The following is a 21,290-nucleotide window of genomic DNA, read 5'->3' on the forward strand; positions in this document are numbered from 1 at the left end:
TAACCCCGTGTCACGTTTTCATGCTTGAATCTCTCTAAAGCTTCGCTTAGTGTTTCATCTTCAAACGGTTGAAATGAAACAATCTCATTTTTTAACCATGCGTTTCTAGTGGGTGAAAAATACTTGATCAAGAATGACTCTGCTAGACTATTCCATGAATCAATTGTTTCCGGTGCTAAAGTATTTAACCATGATTCAGCACAATCCCTCGTAGAACAAGGGAATAAACCTATCCACTCCTTTGAGTTGAAATGAGTTACTAACTCACAAAAATTGACTTTAGACGTAGGAGGGTCTTCTAACAGTAGTCCATGAAATTGTCCAATGTCTTGCAATATTTGGAACATCACGAGTTTTATCTCAAAAGTAATTGCTTGTATTTTTGGTTTGATATTGTACGGAATTAGCTCTTCCACGGCTTGGTGTGCATATGCTCTAATTGCTCTTTCTCTGTCATTTACTTTCTCTTTCATCTGCTAAATGAATAGAATTAATAGTGATTCTCTCTGAATTAGCAATCACTGCTAGATTTTCAAACTCCTGATTCAGTTGGGCTCCAAGGCTTATTTGTTGTATATTTATTCTGTCATTTTCAACCATTGATCCATCAACTTTTGCCTAAAGGTTCTCTTTATTTCGAGATCCAAAATAAATTTTGAACCTGTAGGTAGGTTCATACACTCAATTATGCAGTAAGTTTAGCAAATAAGTTTAGTAGCAGAAAATTTAGCTTACTATGACTTCTCTTTTCCTCGAACTCACTGTAATCTAAAACAAGTAACTAAATTAGGTTCTCCGACAACGGTGCCAAAAACTTGATCGCTCGGTAATGTCTATATACACTGTCACCAGTAGCAAATAATAAGTAAATTATCAATTCCATAGATAACTTTTTTTTTTTTTTTTCTTTTGGTTACTTTTGTCACTGGAAATTAAGTGAGTTTATGGTATCTTTCAAATTGGTGTCAATGATTTTCACCTAATTAAACAAAATTTATGCAAAGTGTTATGGTGTAAAAACCAGGGAGCAACTTGAAAATTAACAATAATGAGGAAAGTTAGGCGGAGAGATATTAAATAGATAAGTTGTTGAACCGTGCCGTGGATTTTAGTTCTTTTTAGTTCACATTGGCTAATCTAGAGGATGATCATGGGTTTATAAGTAAGAAATACATCTACATTGGTACAATGCCTCTTGGAGAAACCAAAAGCAAGTCCATAAGATCTTATACCCAAAGTGGACAATTTCATACCATTGTGGAGGGTTGTGATTTCTAACAGGGCGTAGGAATTCAGACTATGTTGCTTGGAACATGAGAAGTCTTGGGCATAGGTTTTAAACTGCATTGCTTTAAACGTAAAAAGCCTTGGACGCAGGTTTCAAACTACACTTAGAATGTAATAGGCATTGGGCATAGCTTTCTGTATAGCAGACAACACATGAAACCTTGGATGTAGGTTCATACTACGTTGCTTAGAATGCAAGAAATTTTGGACGTAGGTACAGACTATGTTGCTTTGAATAGATGAAGCCTTAAACATAGGTTGTTAGGTTCATGACTCATACCGTAAATCCTAGGGGAGTATCTTAAGGAATTGAAAAAGAACTAAAGAAAGAACCAAGAACAAGACTAAGGTCAAGAGCAAGGATAAAAACTAGAACATGGATCAAGATCAAGTTCTCAACACTAAGAACCTAAAGACTTTAGATCAGAACCAAGATCGAAACCTCATAATACAAGACAAAAATCCTTTGGCTAGATCATGACAACAACTTAGAATTCAAGTACAGAATCTAGAGGCCTAAGTTCTTAGGACAAGAATAAGAAAAAGTCTTAAAATAGTGTGGTACCCTAGAATATAGGGGACATGATTAAAAGTCGATAAGTAGATAAGAAGCTAGTCAAGGATGGGGGCGGACTCTAGAGGGGATGACATAGACAAGCCTCACACTAACCTCTAACCTTCTTTCTATTTTGATGTTTTGTTTTAGCTCTATTTTGCTATAGTGTATGTATATTATGTTTTAAATACTTCTTGTTTTGTTTTGTGAAATTTTTTATTGTCATTCTATGTCCATCGAGTCAACCCCAATAGCAATCCATGCTTCAAGCAAGCTAAATAATCAGATTGTGACTCGATTCAGTTAAGTACTTTCATCGAAGTTGAAGAGTATTAATAACAATGCAAAAAAGTTAATTTGATTCTATTCTTGATCTGATCCTTCTTGAACTCCGGTAAAGACCCTTTATTCAGAAATTGACGCTTTACCCTATTTTTAGGGCCATTTTCCCGGTATTTAGGGTGAGAGGTAATTAGAAAGTGAAGCCGAAAGAATAATGAGAGTGAACTGTCAGTCAATCCTCCTTTCCTTATTCATTCTCACTCCACAAACAAGGGGAAGTAGATATTACGTCCAGCCTTACTAGAAAGATAGACCCTGGAACTTCCAAAACCAAGAAGGAAGACCGGGATGATCTGCTCAAACTCGTTTCAGTATTTGCCCTTTAAAGGCCTGAGTGAGTATCCAAAGTAAGTAGAAGGAGATGCCACCTCTTTTGTTGAGGAGTTCGCCCCTCCATCTGTGGAAACTGGGGATGAGTCCAATCCTAGGGCATTAACCTTTCTGGGAAGCCGGTCCCTTTACATAGCCGCTTAAATAGGCTTTTCGAAGTAGCTGCAATTTCATCGGCTGGTCTAGAATCAGCTACGTAAGAATAGGCCGCTAGGGGTAAAGATTTGCTAACAGTTTAATTAACCAGTGTTCTGTTTGCAATTGAATGCGTATCAGCTGTGATTGAATCAGTAAGCGCAGCAATATCCATCTTGGAATAAGCGCTGCTAGTATAGTCTTTTTACGCTTGAACTTTTTCTAACTAGAAATTGTGAATAAGAGAAGAAAGCGTTTTCTCCTATCGGTATGATCTATCACCAATCACTACTTTTTTATTAATTACTCCTACATAAACAGTTTGTACTCTCTTTCCATTTTTCGGTACTTACCCAAAGAGAACCCTGCTACCAATGTTGATGACAAGTCTAACTTCTCCTTAGGCCAGAAGCGGAGTCAGGTTGCGAGTAGAGAACACTTAATTAAAAGACTAGATAATCAGATTGACCTCACCTAATGGCTTGGAAAAGACTGAGATTCTATTCTGACTTACGCCCTGGATTCATTCATATAATGCTTGTTTACGGCTTATCAGCTCCCCATCCCTACTTGACTAAGCTAAGGAACTACTGAAAATGGCACGAAATCACAGACGGAAGTAAGAAAGAAGAAGGCTACTCATAGGGGAATCTGAAAGCTACTAGGCCTGCTTAGGCTTGTTGCTGGCGGATGGAAGTCTCGGGGTTTGGATCAAAAGAATATACTACTGAACCTAGTGACTGACTACTTTATGCAACTACTCGCTAGTTAGCCTTAAAGCTAGCTCTCACTAACAAAGCCAGTTCAATCTCCATAACCTTTGTGTTGAACGGTATACCCCCGCCTTTTCTAAGTAAGGTGCCATTACCACCGGTTGTCTTAAACTTGTCTTATTGCTGCTTTGTCTTAGTGCTTTACTTGCCTTCAACATTCTCTCTTAAAAAGGAAAGAACCGCTAGTACCAGGAATTCTTCAATCTTTGTATCAGTTCTTCGAATGCAACTATCCGCTCTTTCTTTCAATGGTAGAATGTCAGTTAAATGCCATAAGGGTAAATACCAGTCTTAGCTGTTTGAAATAACAGAAACTAGTTGCTCGAGTGCCTTTTACCGAGAGTGATTCTAGGAGCTTTAGCTCGAATACCAACATCAACTCCCTTGCAGACCTGAAAATAGAGAGAAAAGATATTACTTAGAGCTAGCAGAGGCTAGAGTTGCATATGATCCATCAGTGGCAGAGACAGATGCAGTAGTTCCTATGGTTTACCCTTAACAAGTAGTTTCAGCAACAGTAGACCCAGCATTTAGTGAGCGATACCACCCGGCAAAGGGGGAAAGCTATAGGCATCAGCGAAGACTTAGGTAGCAGATCTACCAGCATCACTATCGGTCAATTTCAAGTCCTTAATTAACTGTTCCATCAACAGAAAGGACTGAAGCGGCTGCAGGAAGGTATGCAGCTTACTTAGATGCTACTGGTGGATCATAATATATATGTTCCCACCTATGCCTCTAGTGATGCTTCAACCTTTGTTTCTGCTGCTCCTGCTGAGTATAGAACTGAGAAGGGTACTAATCCTGGATCTACTACTGGCCTGCTCGCTTTGTTTATGCTCCTGTGGGGACTGGCTTTCGAACTGACTCGACATCCAAGAAATTCCTCCCCAGGTGAATCTAGATACCAACCAAGTATATCCCTGACTAATGGGAAGACCCCCTCTATTATCTGGAGAACCGGCACACTCAAGAACATCCACGCCAGACTGATAAACTATTCATACCAAAAGGATTATATCCATTGATAAGTTGTGAAGAGTTTAACCATAGATAATCTCTTAACCATCCCATCAAATAAGTGGAAGATTCATTAAACTGTGAAACGTTACCTTGCCATAATGTGATGTGCTTCCAGTGCCAATAAAAAGTAACCCATCCAATGGTATTTAACATCCAGAAAACGGGCCACGATGTATATTTCATTAACTAGACATATATGTAATTGAGATGATATCTCTAATAGAAAGATATATATTGTAGATTCATCTATATTCAACCTCTAGTTTTATAGAGTACAATTGGATACACTTCAATAACAATAAGAGTATGGTAGAAGGATTCATATATTTCTTTCTTTCTAACATACTCTCGGATCTCATAGAAGACTTCTCTCGTAGAATACTAAGAGCAATTGATAGATGATCCAGGGGTTCGATTCCGTAGGAACTTTTTATCTTCGGATTTCGAAAAGAATTAGTAAACTCCATCTTTAACGTTTGTCATAATCTCATGAGCTAACCTTAGGGAAATGCACACCGGTAACACTCCATAGTCATGGCATGCTTAGAATCAATGACCCTAAATTAAAATTTTCTTATTCGTGTAACAAATCATCTTCATGAGCTGAGTCAATAATGACATTATATTTGTTGTAACTCTTAAGTTCATGGAATCTCTTGAATCCTTTTAAGCTTATCATTGAGGTCATCTTTCATATTTTACTTCTAGAGTCTTAGGTCATTCAACAACCTTAGATTTCTACTAACATAAAGTCGCAACCGTTATCATAGTCTAGCTCATATACGAAACTGAACATTTAAAACTTCATCTTAGAACACAGTCATGGACTTATATGGTCGAAAAGCATCTTTCAAACAACATAAAATAAATAAATAAATAAATGAAGTAAAACATTAAATATAAAAACACCCTGTACTAACCTAAAACTAAGAAAATAATACCACTATTTCATGCACGTGCTATGGTATCTACTTGCGATGTCGTCGTCAGTCGTACAGGGGTGCCTTGCCTTTACTTTAAATAAAAGTAACACACTTCTTGAGTACTTTAAGAAATACTCAGTAAGTGACCTCACTATTGAGATCAGAGAATACAAACACATGAAACTCATGATCTAGAGACCTATCGTTAAAACCACATACGGCTGGTGTAACGACCCTAATATTTTACCTATTTAATCTAAAGTCATTACTATACATTGAAATGCGGAATATAATTAAATGAGTCCTATTCATAAATGCGACTCGCACTCGCCTTTTATTACCTCAGAGGAAAAAAATTACAAGGGAAAAAGGGAAAACATTATTGAAATAAAGGAAAAGTAACCAAACCCAAAATGAATGTTTTATTCTACCCCATGGTTTATTATGCAAATACATTTCAACCTATACTAACCTATACTAATCATGCAACCAAATTCAGCCTAGACTACAAAATGGAAAAAGGAAAAAAAAAAAAAAAACAAACAACTACCTTATGCATGTGCCACGGTCCCGGGGTGGACGATGCCGCCGTCGTTGTCACATGGGTGCCATGCCCTTATCTACAAAAGTAAAGTAGCACGAGGCTTGAGTATTTCTAGAATACTCAGTAAGTGACCCCCTATCAGGGTTATGCGACAAATACATGCAATGAGATGATGGGACCTATCTTTCGTTTCGTTTCGTTTCATTTCGTTTTCCCTACGGTGTAATCCTAACAGGTAATCGTGGACGTGTACCATATACTCTACACGCAGCCCATACGTGCGAGTATGGGCTCACCAGCTAGTTCGCACACCGCTGGGCCACTGTCCCTAGCCGGTGGGCATGCTCTGGGAGCCCTTATACAGGGACCCGTTAAAACTAGGACCGTCACGGCAGCGCTATGCAGGGCATAACGATCGTTGTCCTGCCATTGGATGTACGCGTCCGTACCCTCGTGATGGGATATGGGTATCCCCCCAAATGCATGAACACACAATATGCATGAGGTCCCACTAGTCCTACAGTTATCATTAATGAACATAACCCCGTGTCACATTTTCATGCTTACATGTCATTCTCATCCTCATTTCGTTACATATCATACATTTCACATGATTTCGTACTTAAGCACATTAAGCTAGCATACAATTTAATGACACGTGCATATCCACGAGCACGTGCTAACATACAGCAATTAACGCGTAACCTACGACGGGTGAGCCACTTACTTGGTAGGCCTTAGCTGAAGTATTCCCTACAATATAACGTAAGCTCCTAGCTCCTCGTGGACGTTCTACGCTTCCGTTGGTGGTTGGTTCCTATTGGTTCATTAGTCACTTTCATTAGTATTTCACAAATAATAATAAATTTCCAACTGGAATTTGTGAAATACGACCTTAAAATGTTCCATTTTACCTTAAACAGGGCCGAAGCCAGGTCTGGGAGGGTCAGAACGGTGTCAAACGGGCTGAAAACAGGTTTTCCGAGCCGAATAAGTTGCCGGAGCCGAGGAGCCGCCGCCGAGCCGATTAAGCCGCGGAGCCGCACTACAGACGTGCCACGTGGCACAATCAGAGAGCGATGCATGTGCAGGCATCTAGGGTCGAGGCGCGGGTTAACAGGTTGCTTGTGGGTCTCGGGCCGTTCGCGAGTAACGGGCCGCGCGGTGATGGGTCGGCTCGCGGGTGAAGGGCCGAGGTGTTTGGGCCGCGGGTAATGTCGGTTCTGGGCCGACCGAAGGGACGTGGTTCGATTCGGGTTGCCGAATCCGGATCTCGGGTCGAACTTCGTCATCTTCGCCCGACTGCTTGCACGATTTTCTGGCGATCTCTCTCTCCTCGACAACGTCATCCCGACGTCCTTTTCCCCTCTTTTTTCCTCTGTTCCCGAGATTATTCTTCACCCTAACCCCATTTTTGGTACAGATTTCGTTGGTAAGGACCTCACACTCCCGAATCTGGAGGAGCACGGAAGTCTGCCATTTCGTCTTCCTTGACGACGGTGTTCAGCGTACCGGATTTGTCTAAAAGCTACTCCTGATGTGTGTAAAGGATTCTGGGATTACTTTTGTGGTGTAAAATGGGGGTTTTTTTACGTCGATTCGTACGGTTCGGCTTCGCCGGAGTTCTGTCGATTTTCTGTTCTTTCTCCTTTTTCCTCACCGTTTTCGTTTCTTTGCAGGTTCTTTTTGGGTGGCTAAAGGTCGGGGACGCAATTTGTGGCATCCCAGCTCTGCCGACGACCCTCATTTTTTTTTTCGTTCCGTTACATTACCTACCCCTAAAAAGAACTTTCGTCCTCGAAAGTCTCGAACACATGGATCAACTCGGGATATTTTTCCTTTATTTCCTCCTCTCGTTCCCACATAGCTTCCTCGACTTGGTGGTTACGCCACAATACCTTAACAAAACCTATACTCCTATTACGTAATGCTTTCACCTCTTGGGCTAGAATTTTAATCGGTTCCTCCTGGTAACTTAAATTTTCCTCAATTTCGAGAGGTTTGTAGTCTATTACGTGCGTCAGGTCTGCAATATATTTCCTTCACATGGACACATGAAATACATCATGTACGCTTGAAAGTGAAGGTGGTAAAGCTAGTTTGTAAGCTACTAGACCTACTCTTTCTAAAATCTTGAACGGTCCAATGAATCGGGGGCTGAGCTTCCCCTTGCGTCCAAATCTTAGAATACCTTTCATGGGCGCTACTTTTAGGAACATTGGGTCCCCCTCTTCGAACTCTAAATTCCTACGCCTAACGTCGGCGTAGCTCTTTTGCCTACTCTGTGCGGTACGCATTCTTACTCTAATTTTCTCTATTGCCTCGTTGGTGACACGGATCAGCTCGGGTCCTACCAGTTCTCGTTCTCTTACTTCCTCCCAGCACAATGGGGATCTACATCGTTTTCCATACAACGCTTCAAAGGGTGCCATCCCGATGGTTGCTTGGAAGCTGTTATTGTAAGAGAATTCAATTAAGTGCAGTTTGGTGTCCCAACTCCCTGTGAAATCCATAACGCGTGCCCGAAGCATGTCTTCTAGAATTTGGTTTAATCGTTCTGTTTGGCCATCCGTTTGTGGGTGGAAGGCGGTGCTAAAGTCGAGGCGGGTACCTAGCGGTTTTTGAAGTCCGCGCCAAAAGGCCAATGTAAAACGCGGGTCCCGATCTGACACAATTGACACCGGTACTCCATGCAACCTCACAATTTCTTTAACATACAGTTGGACCCAATTGTCCACTGTATATGTTAGAAGCCATGTTCCTTATTTAGTTAGGTTTCTCAAAACATGGAAGAGTGTAATTCTAGGTGCCATTTTTTGGCCAATTTGGGCGAAGTCTTCGTCCACTGTTTTATTTTTGTATAATTAGTTTTCCTATTTTTGTAATTAGATTTGTTATTTAAACCATTTAATGAAGGAAAATGAGATATCGAGTCTTCAGACAATCTCAGCGAATCTCTCTCCCTCTCTCCTTTTACTTCCGCTAATTTTTCCTTCGAAGAAACCTTCGGCCAATTTTTCGTCGACATTGTCCTCCGAATTGCCAGAGTCAACAAGTGGTATCAGAGCCTCGTTGAAGCGATCGGTAGTATACCATTATAGAAGAGCCAATCTTATCAACAATCAAGTTGAATAGCTCAAGTGGTTAGAGCGTCGACCTAACAACACACAGGTCTCAGGTTTGAGTAGAAGAAAATGCAAAGTACAAAAATAAGCACATTGTGGGGTCCATCCCGAGCAGGCTCGCTCACTCCTCCACGCCGCCGCCAAGTGTCGGCATCTCCATCACTACCACGAAGAGGTCGACGCCGTGATGATGGGCGTCGAGTTGTCATTGAGCGAGTGATCAGGGAGACAACGACTGTCGTCGTTCAGTACCCGATGTTTCTCCAACTACAATGAGTGGGCCTTGTTGATGCGCGTCAACCTATAGGCGCGCAAGGGTTATGGCATGCTGTCGAGCCAGAGGAAGGAGAAACAATCGAGTACCGGGAGGATCGGCAGAACGTCGAGCAGCGGAAGAAGAATACCGCTTCAGCTGTTGACAAGGAGGGCCGTCTACTCCTCATGGAGGAGGAATGACTTGCACGCCTAAAGCTCCGCGACAACACCGACGAGAGCAACGGGCCCTCCTCCAGCCGTAAAGGCAGTAAGAAGCCATGGATGTCCCACGGGCGCACGCCCGGGAAAGATGGGAATCAAAAGAAAGAGTCGACCAATGGCAGGTCGATCCAGTGGCAACAAACCATATGACCGGGGCTAGATCTACGTTCTTCGAGCTTGACTCGGGGATACGCGGGACGGTGAAATTTGGCGACGGCTCCGTCGTTAAGATCAAAGGGTGCGGCACCATCCTGTTCGTTAGCAAGGGAGGCGAGCATCACAAGCTGACCGATGTCTACTTCATCCTGACCGATGTCTACTTCATCCTGAGGCTCAAGGCTAACCTTGTGAGCCTAGATCAACTCAATGAGACAGGCTGCTTCATTTCCATCGAGCGCGGACTACTCAAAATCTGCGATAATCAACGATGGCTGCTCACGCAGGCAAGGCGCACAACAAACCGTCTTTACATCCTGCAGTTAGAGATACAGCAACCCGTCAGCCTCTCAGCCAAGACCGAAGAGGTATCTTGGAGGTGGCACGCAAGGTACGGGCACTTAAACTTTCTTGTTCTAGAAAAGCTACAGAAGGAGGAGTTGGTGCACGGTTTGCCAGCAATCAGAGGCGCACACCCTTTTCGTCTCGAACATCCTATCGAGCCGATGAGCCGTTGGAGCTTGTACCGGAGGAATACGCAACACCACGGACTGCGAATTCGACGCTGGATGCTGATCACGATACTGATCTGGAGGCCAGGTACCGGAGGATGGATGACCTAGTGGGAGGAGGTGAACCACCTGGACTGGCAGCGCGCGAGCTCGAAGAAGTGGCCGAACTACATGTCATCAATGCAGATGAACCAAACACCTTTGCCGAAGCAGAAAAGAACCCGTGCTAGCTGAAGGCAATGCAGGAGGAGATGACATCCATCACCGAAAACCAGACGTGGAGTCTGGAGGATATGCCGCCGGGACACCGATCGGAGTCTGGAGGATATGCCGCCGGGACACCGAGCCATAGGGCTCAAATGGGTCTTCAAACTGAAGCGCAACGAAAAAGGAGAAGTTATGAAGCACAAGGCCTGTCTGATGGCGAAGGGCTACTTCCAGAAGCAAGGAGTGGACTTCGAAGAGGTATTTGCGCCTCTGTTCATTTCTTGCTGGAAATTGCGGAACATTACTCTTGGGAGGTTCACCATATGGACGTAAAGTCTGCTTTCCTTAACGGAGAGCTGAAGGAGACCGTCTATGTCTGACAACCACCTGGCTTCCTTGACAACGACAACCCCAATAAGGTACTGCGCCTGCACAAGGCACTCTACGGGCTTCGACAAGCCCCACGAGCCTTGAACGCGAAGCTCGACAGTACCCTACTGTCACTGAAATTCAAACGTTGTGCCTCTGAGCATGGCATGTACACGCACGGCCATGGCAAGAAGCGACTGATCGTGGGAGTGTACGTCGACGACCTCATAATCACTGGAGGCGACGTGGAAGTCCTCGGAAGGTTCAAGAAGGAGATGTCGAAAAACTTCGAGATGAGCGATCTCGGCGTGCTCAGCTACTACCTCGGCATCGAAGTGCAACAGAATTCTACCGGCATCTCCATCTGCCAAAGTGTATACGCGAAGAAGCTGCTGGACACAACTGGTCTTGTGGACAGTAATCCTACAAGGACGCCAATGGAGGCCCGACTCCAACTAAGGAAGGCCGGTACTACGACGACAGTCGACTCCACAAATTACCGCAGCATTGTCGGGAGTCTGCGCTATCTGGTAAACTCTCGTCCTGATCTTGCTTATTCTGTTGGATATGTGAGCAGGTTTATGGAAGCACCTAGGGAGGAGCATCTAGTGGCTGTCAAGCGCATCCTACGCTATGTAACCGGAACCAGAGACTGAGGTGTAAGATACTGTGCAGGGAGCGGAAAGGAGAAACTCAAGCTGGTCGGCTACAGTGATAGTGACTTTCTCTCAGGCGGCGCGATCTGCTGGCAATCAATAAAACAGAAGGTAGTTGCTTTATCTTTCTGCGAAGCAGAATACATTGCCGCTTCGATGGCAGCAACACAAGGGATCTGGCTTGAGCGACTAATGGAAGAACTCATCGGGAGAGAAAGCGATCCACCAATACTATACGTAGACAACAAAGCTACGATCTCCCTGATAAAAAATCCAGTCTTGCACGACCGGAGCAAGCACATAGAAATTAGATTCCACTACATTCGAGAATGTGCAGATTCGAGGGCTCATCAAGATTGATTTCATCCGAACAGAGGAATAACTTGGAGACATTTTCACCAAGTCCCTGGCGCGGGTGAAATTTGAAGAACTACGCTTAAAGATCGGAGTTCAAATAATAAGGTACAGCTTTTAGGAGGAGATTATTAAATAAAAGTCATGTTCCTTATTTAGTTAGGTTTCTCAAAACATCTGAATTTACGCCAATGGAAGAGCGTAATTCTAGGTGCCATTTTTTGGCCAATTTGGGCGAAGTCTTCGTCCACTGTTCTATTTTTGTATAATTAGTTTTCCTATTTTTGTAATTAGATGTGTTATTTAAACTATTCAACTGAAGGGAAATGAGATATCGAGTCTTTAGCAAATCTCAGCGAATCTCTCTCCCTCTCTCCTTTTACTTCCGCTAATTTTTCCTTCGAAGAAACCTTCGGCAAATTTTTCGTCGACATTGTCCTCCGAATTGCCAGAGTCAACATTGCCTTACCTAGTAGGAAGTGAGCCGACTTCGTCAGATGGTCCACGACCACCCAGATTACCGTATAGCCCTTTAATGTTTTGGGTAGGCCTACTATGAAATTCATGGCAATATTTTCCCATTTCCATTCCGGTATACTTAGAGGTTGTAGTAGCCCGGCGGTTTTCTGCCTAGGGGCTTTTACTTGTTGGCACACCAGACACTTACTCACGTACTCCACGATATCTTTTTCATACTTCGCCACCAGAAGTGTTGTTTCAAGTCTTGATACATCTTTGTTCCACCTGGATGTATCAAGAAGGTTGAGTTGTGTGCGTCAGTTAGGATTTCATTCTTTATTTCGCTCGTGGGTGGGACACATAAACGCCCTTGGCATAATAATCCGTCATCTGTTGACTTAGAGAATCCGTCCACTGAGCCTACTTTCAATTGGTCTAGGATTTTACTTAGGCTTGGATCCCCACGTTGTGAGTCTATGATCCTTTGTCTAAGCGGGGAGCGCACTATCAGTCGGGCTATTAGGGCGGCAACTTCTTTGGTTACTACCACTATATCAGCCCGTTCGAAATCAGTTCGCACTCGTGGCTCCCTGGTGATGAGGGCTGACGAGTGTACTGCTTTTCGACTCAGTGCATCAGCGACTACGTTTGCTTTTCCAGGGTGGTACTGGATGTCTATGTCGTAATCTTTTACCAGCTCTAACCATCTACATTGCCTCATGTTCAATTCTTTTTGGGTGAACAAATATTTTAGGCTTTTGTGGTCCATGTAGATCTGGGTCTTTTCGCCATACATGTAGTGTCGCTAAATTTTTAACGTGAACACTACTGCTGCCAGCTCCAAATCATGTGTAGGATAGTTTTTCTCGTAATCTTTTAGTTGGCGTGACGCATACGCAACCACCTTGCCATGTTGCATCAGTACACAACCTAATCATTTTTAGACGCGTCACTGTAAATCACATATCCCAAAGAACTTTCTGGAACTGTGAGCACTGGGGCGGATACTAGTCTTTGTTTTAGTTCTTGAAAGTTGGCCTCACAAGTATCGTCCCAAATAAAAGGTACACCTTTTTTTGTCAATTGGGTGAGAGGCGTGGCTATTCTAGCGAAGTCCTGGACAAACCTTCGATAGTAGCCCGCCAATCCCAAGAAACTTCGTATCTTGGTGACCGTTGTTGGGTGTTTCCATTTTATGACCGCTTCTATCTTATTGGGATCTACAAAGATTCCGTCTTTAGACACTACGTGCCCCAAAAACGAAACCTGTCGTAGCCAACATTCACACTTGGTGAATTTGGCATACAGCTTGTTCTCCCTTAGGATAGTTAAGGCTTTGCGAAGCTTTTGGTGTTCTAGGTCCGTTTTCGAGTATATCAGGATATCGTCTATGAACATGATCACAAACGAGTCTAAGCACTCCTTAAATACTCGGTTCATTAGTTCCATAAATACCGTTGGGGCATTGGTGAGACCAAAAGACATCACCACAAACTCGTAGTGGCCATATCTGATTCGAAAGGCTGTTTTCAGTATGTCTTCATTTTTAATCTTAATTTGATGGTATCCTGATCGAAGGTCTATTTGAGAAAACACTGTTGCCCCACGTAGTTGGTCAAATAGGTCCTCAATACGGGGTAACGGGTATTTGTTCTTTACCGTCCTCTTGTTTAATTCCCTATAATCTATGCATAAACGCATTGAGCCGTCTTTCTTTTTAACAAACAACACTTGCGCACCCAAAGGCGACACGCTAGGTCGAATGAAGCCCTTGTCTAACAGGTCTTGCAGTTGTGTTTTAAGCTCTTTTAGTTCGGCTGGTGCCATGCGGTACGGGGCCTTAGAGATGGGTCCCGTTCCTGGTTCCAGATCTATCCCAAAGTCTACCTCTCGCGATGTTGGAATTCCCGGAAGGTCCTCCGGGAAGACATCCATAAATTCGTTTACTACGGGTACTGTGTCTATAGGTTTTTTCTTTCCTTTTGTATTTACTGCACAGGCTAGAAATGCCAACCCCCCTTGTTGTATCAGGCGTCTTGCTTTCATCATCGATATTATTTTTGGGGTGGTACCTGTGGAGGTTCCTTTAAACTTAAACGTAAGTCCGTTGGGAGGTGTGAATATCACCTCCTTCTTATGGCAGTCTATGCTAGCAAAGTTTTCTTCTAACCAGTCCATTCCTAGTATGACATCAAAATCCGTCATATCCACTACCTTTAAGTCTACGTGGATGGTTTGTCCAGCTATTATCACTTGTCCGTCCTTTACTCTATTTTTCGTAACTAAGTCTACCCCTGCTGGGGTACCGACCGACAATGCATGCATTAAGGGTTCTACTACGAACCCTGCTTGTTTAACAAATGATAAAGCAACAAAGGAATGGGTAGAACCAGAATCAAACAATGTCAACGCAAAGTGTCCTAGTATAAAAAGCACACCTGTCACCACGGTACCATATATTCCCGCCTCTTTACTAGTCGTTACATATGCCCTGGTCTGTGGATGGGTTTGTAAGGTGGGCTCTCGGATGACCGGTCCTCTAAGGGGTTCCTTTGGAATTCCCAGGCTCTTTGTAGGGCAAGTTCTGGCCACATGACCTGCATGAACACATATATAACACATACCTGAGCCCACCAAACATCTCCCAACATGTTGTTTTCCACAATTACGGCACAGTGGCTTCTCCATTGCTAGGTATCGGCCTATTGGGGTGGAGCAGGTGGCCTACTCTGATATCGAGGTCTCTAGGACGATGGTTGGAATTCTGTGGTATCAACCTCGACAAGGCGTTTCCTCCCTGTGACGACTGTTGGCTCCGTTTTCTTTTCCTCTGGGGTTCCTCTAGGGCCTTGGCCATCCTTAGGGACTCTTCATAGGTTTTTGGGTAAAAGGCCTCTAACATGCAGCGGGTTTTCGGATTCAATCCTAACACAAATTTTTCTGTCTGTTTCTCTTCAGTGTCAGCTAAAGACGGTGCAAACCTTCTCAATCTCATGAAGTTCTGATCGTACTGATCCACCGTGCGATCACCTTGGGTTAAGTGGTTAAACTCTTGCTGTTTCTTTATACGGGTTTTCTTTGGATAATAGTATTTTAGAAAGGCTTCCCTAAAGGTTTCTAACGTTGTAATTCCCCCGCCCGGGTTCATGCTTGTTTATTATCCCAACACCACACTTCTGCATCTTTTTGTAACACATATGTCGCACATGACACCTTATGTTCATCAGGACATCTCATTGATTCAAAGGTCGTTTCCATGTTTGCGATCCACATCTGAGCCACTGTGGGATCTTCCTTTGAACCGACAAAAAGACAGGGGTTATACCACCTGAAATCCTTTAACCAACTCGCACCCCTATCCGGGTGCGGGTTGTTCACGGGTTGGATAACTACCACATCCACCGGTAGCGGGGCGTTGGCTGGTTGCGTGGCCATTACCGCGACTTGTTGCGTAGCCAACAACGTGGCCTGTTGTGTGTCTAGCATGGTTTGCATAGTTTTTTGGAGGGATTCCAATAGTAACGTTGTGGCAGGGTCTAACCCAGGCTGTGGTACAGCTTGAGGGGGCGGTGCATATTCAGGAGGGGGTACAGCTTGTGGGGGAGGTGCATATTCAGGAGGGGGTACAACTTGTGGGGGAGGTTCATATTCAGGAGGTGGTACAAACGCATATGGGCCGGTAGTCAACCCCTCTTGGGAAGAACTTCTATCGGCGTCTCCTCTTCCTCCTCTCCTAAAGGGAGGTCGTCCTCTCCCTCTCCTACATCTTCTACATCCTCTGTGCGGCATGGTTCTAGAAACCAAGAAAGAATTCTAGCTAAGTTTATGATTTACAACATTCCCTACATCCCTACCATATAAGTCATATGTATATATAATAAAAACATAAATCTCATAACGTAAAGACATGCATTACATCAGATCACATCAACACCAGATAACATCAACACCTTTTCATACAGTATCATGTCATGGATCATTTAAAGCCAACCATATTAAATATATCACAAATGTCATACATTTCTCATTCTACATAAGGTGTACCTGGAAATGACGGGGCATCGGTGATTGGACAGTGGAACATGCCAAGCCTACTGTGTAGGCTAATCTACAAGATCTATAATCTAAAGCTCTGATACCAACTGTAACGACCCGAAATTTTCTAGTTAATTTAAGTTCGCTACTGTATACATACCATAAACATTAAATGCGGAAGACTTCATTAAAATTCCATAAAACATAACCTTTATCTTAAAATACAGCCATTGACTTACGTGTTTCGAAAACATATTTAAAACGACACAACAAAAGACTAAATAAAATGAATAAGAGTTTAAGTTAAAAAACATCCTAGTCTAGCCTAAGTCTAAGAAAACAAATACCACTACCCTATGCATGTGCCATGATCTCGAGTTGCGATGCCGTTGTCAGCCGTACAGGAATGCCTTGCCTTAACCTGAAAAATGTAGTAGACATAAGAGTGTGTCAATTTCAAGTATATAGAGACATAAGAGTGTGTCAAGTTCAAGTATATAGTCAATAATCTATAGTATAGGGATAAGGCTGAGTACCTTATCCTGGGGAAACTATGGATGCGTCTCACTTTTTCTCGCCCTTAACTTTAAGGCTATGCCATCCTAAGGTGCTACTAAATGGAAGGATCTTATCAATGTCCATGAATGAGAAATCATAGATCGAACTGCCGAATCGGAAAACATAGAGTGCTATCATATAGGATTGACCTTAATGCGTTTGCAGTTGGATATAGTATTCCTCCATCTTGCCATGTGATAATTTTTTTTCTAACAACTTTCTTCATCATTGGATTAATCGTCTTTGTTACTTAATTGGTTTAAATTTTCCTTCCTCCAATTGAATCTTATGCGAGACTAATTCTTTTTATATCTACCAATGTCCACCCTATCGCCCCCTTATGCTTCTTAACCCGCTTCTAAGATCATATCCTCTTGGGTTCATGATAATGTTCCTGAGATGATGATGGGTAGTGTCTCTTTGTCACTTGAATACAGATATTTAAGGTTAGGAGGTAGTGGTTTCAAGTCTAGCTGCAGTGCTTTTTCCATAGATGCTTCATCGTTGAACTTATTCTTACCTCTAATTCTAGTGTCTCAAAAGTGTTGCTAAATTCATTTAAAATTGTTAACTGTTCTGTGATTTACTCAAGCGGTTGTTTTCTTTCTGCTCACATTCCTAACTATCCCATTCCTCTACTATTGGTTGCTCTATAAATTCATAAACTGTTGAGCATTCTACTACTACTAGATATTTCATGTTGTCAATGATATTAAATTTGACTGTCTTGTCACCCATTTTTAATGTTATGGTTCCATTTTCGACATGTACTAGTGTTCTCCCCATCTTAAAAATGATCTCCCCAAAATAACCCTACATCACGGTCCATTTCATAGTCTAAATTAATAAAATTTGTTGGAAATATGAATTTATCAACTTGAATTAAAATGTCTTCGATCTTTCCTTCGAGAGAAGTGATGGACCTATCACCTAGTTGAATGGTGACTGTAGTGGATCTAGCCTCTCCAATCTCTAACATCTTGTAAATGGATAGAGGCATTAAGTTGATACTTGCCCCGCAAGTCACATAATGCTCAACCTAGCTCCTTTTCTCCAATTGATGCGGGAATGGTGAACGAGCCTGGGTCTTTTTCTTTTAGTGAGATCTTATTTTTCAATATTGCACTACACTATTCATTTAGTGCCACTACCTTGAATTTTTCAAATTCAAACTTTCTTCTATTAGTGAGCACATCCTTCAATAATTCACATAATTTGGCATTTGCTTGAAAGCCTCCACTAGTGATATGTTTATATAATTTCCTTCAAAATATTCATGAACTTCTCAAATGGGCTTCCTCTTTCTTTCTTTTTATACCTTGTGGAGAAAGAGGTGTCGGTATTTATGTTCTACTCTCTTCTTCAATGTTGACGGTTGTTTGCATTTTGGAGACTGCACTGTTTTTTGCATTTTGTGCTCTACTTCTTCTGTTTAGTAGTTTCCTAGGGGTGATTATCTCTATGTTCTTTAAGTTTTCTCCCGTGCTGAGTATTTCTTTCTCACTTCTCAATTATATTGCTTGACATTACTCATTGCCTTCTCTTTTTGGTGTTTCGGTATCTGCTGGCAGCTTTCCAAGAAGTCTATTTCATAAGTAAGTTGCTAATCGATCTACTTGAACTTTCAAATTTCGCAAGCATGCTTGCTGACTCTATATCACAACATCATTTTTGACCATATATTTCTTTATTAGGTTCTCAAGAGATATTCTCCATATCGGTTGAGCTTGGCTAAATCCTTTCCCTTTGGTGTTAGCTTGTTGAGGATCATATGTCATTTGATTTTTTAGTCCAAAACTTGGATGGTAATTTTCTTTCCATTAAATTTTTTTATTATAGGAACTTTGTCCCTTCCATGAAAATTTTGGAATTTCTTTAGGTAGAATTTCTGGTTGTCTTGACTAGCTTGATTCCTCGTATAAGAAATTGAAGTCGGATTACTTGGACATTGATCAAGAGTGTGTTCCTCTTCTCAATATAAACAAGATTCGGTTGCTATTTGGGTCATTTTAGTAGTAGCTTGGACTGGTGCTTTAGTGATTGAGCCTTATCCCAACGCTAGATTTTGTAGAATATTAGTCACCGAAGCTAATTAAGCGTTGATAGAGGTCAAAACATCAATTTCAAGTACTCCTCGTGTTTACTTTTCTAGATTTCTCCTCACATCGGCCCATTGACAATTGTTAGATGCTATTTTTTCTAGAATCTCATAAGTTTCATTATATGTATGACAAAATATCTTCATTGGTGGAAGCATCCACAACTTGTTTAGTAAGCAATATTCAATTCATTGTAGAAAGTCTTCATTTGGATACAATGGGTAATCCATGGCGATGATACTTTCTAAGAATCTACTTGAATCTCTCCAGAGCTTCAAGTTTCTAGTGGATGAAAAATACTTGATCAAGAATGACTCTGCTAGACTATTCCATGAATCAATTGTTTCCGGTACTAAAGTATTCAACCATGATTTAGCACAATCCTTCAAAGAATAAGGGAATAAACGTAATCACTCCATTGAGTTGAAATGAGTTACTAACTCCCTCTCTTCTCCATTAGCCATCACTGCTGAATTTTGAAACACCTGATTCGGTTCATACACTCAATTATGCACTTACCTGAAAACTATTTTTAATATCGAGTATAACATACATGTAGTCACCAAGAACATCCATGGTTGGGTTGGTTTCGGCAGGGCTCAAAAACCCGCGACCTTCGGCTCATAAGAGCAACGCTCTAACCAACTGAGCTACGAAAACTTGTATGTCTTAATTAAATCAATATTTGAATAAAAAAAAATATAAGTATAAGCTTTTCTTATTTCCAAACAAATAATTTTTAAACAAATTATAACTTATTTAGCGAGTATTCTCTACCTCGATTGAATTAAACTTTAAATTTTAATCAAGAATGAGTTTTATGAGAGGTATGTGTAACGCCCCCATTTTAAAAAATGTAAGAAATTTTTTAAAAAATAATTATTTTTTTTTGGAGTCAAATAAGGAAGAACAAGAAAATGAAGATAAATTCTTTTATATAAATGTTGGACATATTATATATTTATATTATATTATATACTATAATACATAGAGAGAGTTCGCTCCACCTAATGAGTAGCATATCACTCACCATGCTATTCCCACATGGTAGAGAGAGTTCGCCAGCTACATTGGATACCAGTTACCCCGCGTATGCTAAGCTATCTACCCAAGGCTATACACAACAAGAGCAATACACCTAGATCCTAGCGTAAAATTTGTCTATGTCAACAATACAGTAAGAGCCTATAAGTAGATTGCTTACGGTGTATATTTATATATTCACCCTTTTTCCCTTTCTTTGTCAGGTGTCTATAGGCTGTCAGTTGAGGTGGAGGAGCATTTGAGAGTTGTGGGGTCACAAAGGGGATCATTCTGGAGAGTCAATCTCTTCATTAAATTTCGGGTCTTTTGTATTTCTATTTGTATTCATATCCTGGATTAATTTTTCCATTTGTAATAAATGGGACCATAGTCAAATTTTACTTTATATTAAAAAAAAAAAAAAAATTGTTCTTTTTATTTAAATTTTATCATTTTCGTCTTTTATTTTATATATATATATATATATTTTTTTTTGGCTTTTGTCTTTTCAGTATGATTCTTTTTTTGAAACCTTGAAATTTGGACGTGACATATTAGTATAAGAGTCTCTAAGACTCAGCTCGACGACATGCTTCACCACATCCCAGTATGCAGTCTAACCCTGTTTAGTAGTATATGATATGTGGTAAGACCCGTATGGATTTGTTGTATGTTTTTTTTTTTTTTTTTTTTTTTGTGTGTGGTAGTTATGATAACAACCTCAGACGTTGAAAAGCGAATGAGAATTTGTGTATCTACGCTCTGGAAGCTTGATGAATGATATCACCCCATTGAGTATGTGTGATTGTATACATGATTGACTGTATATCAGCTCCAGGTAATTGTAGGTGGGATTGTATACATGTTATGAAACATGTAAAATTTAGAAATTAAACAAAGTTAGGGATATAAGTTAAGGCTTAAAGGAATACTCTTAATGACTCAACTAGAATTTTTAAGAACATGTTATGACTTTATGATACTTTGAATGATTCATGCATGTTACTATTCTGAGTTCATGATTTATGAGTAGTTTAAGATATGACTTGTGCCTCAATAATAAGAACTAAAAGACCCAAGAAACTAAGAGAATGCTCTAAAGACAAGAACCAAGTAAAGGACCAAACAAGCCCTATATCCATTAAGACAAGAAGAATACGAGGTACAACTCAAGAATTGAGGATCAAGGTTCTCAAACTAAGAAACTCAAGAAACCCCTAAAACTCCCCTGGTACAATATGTTCATGACTATTACTACATCGATTGGAACATAATCTTTGTCTGTAGGTCTTCAGACTACATCACTTGGAACATAAGAAGTCTTGGATTCAGGTTTCAGATTATGCC

The sequence above is a fragment of the Cucurbita pepo genome, unplaced genomic scaffold (assembly GCF_057944985.1).
Source record: "Cucurbita pepo subsp. pepo isolate OVF unplaced genomic scaffold, ASM5794498v1 scafford_5, whole genome shotgun sequence".
Classification (NCBI taxonomy): Eukaryota; Viridiplantae; Streptophyta; class Magnoliopsida; order Cucurbitales; family Cucurbitaceae; genus Cucurbita; species Cucurbita pepo.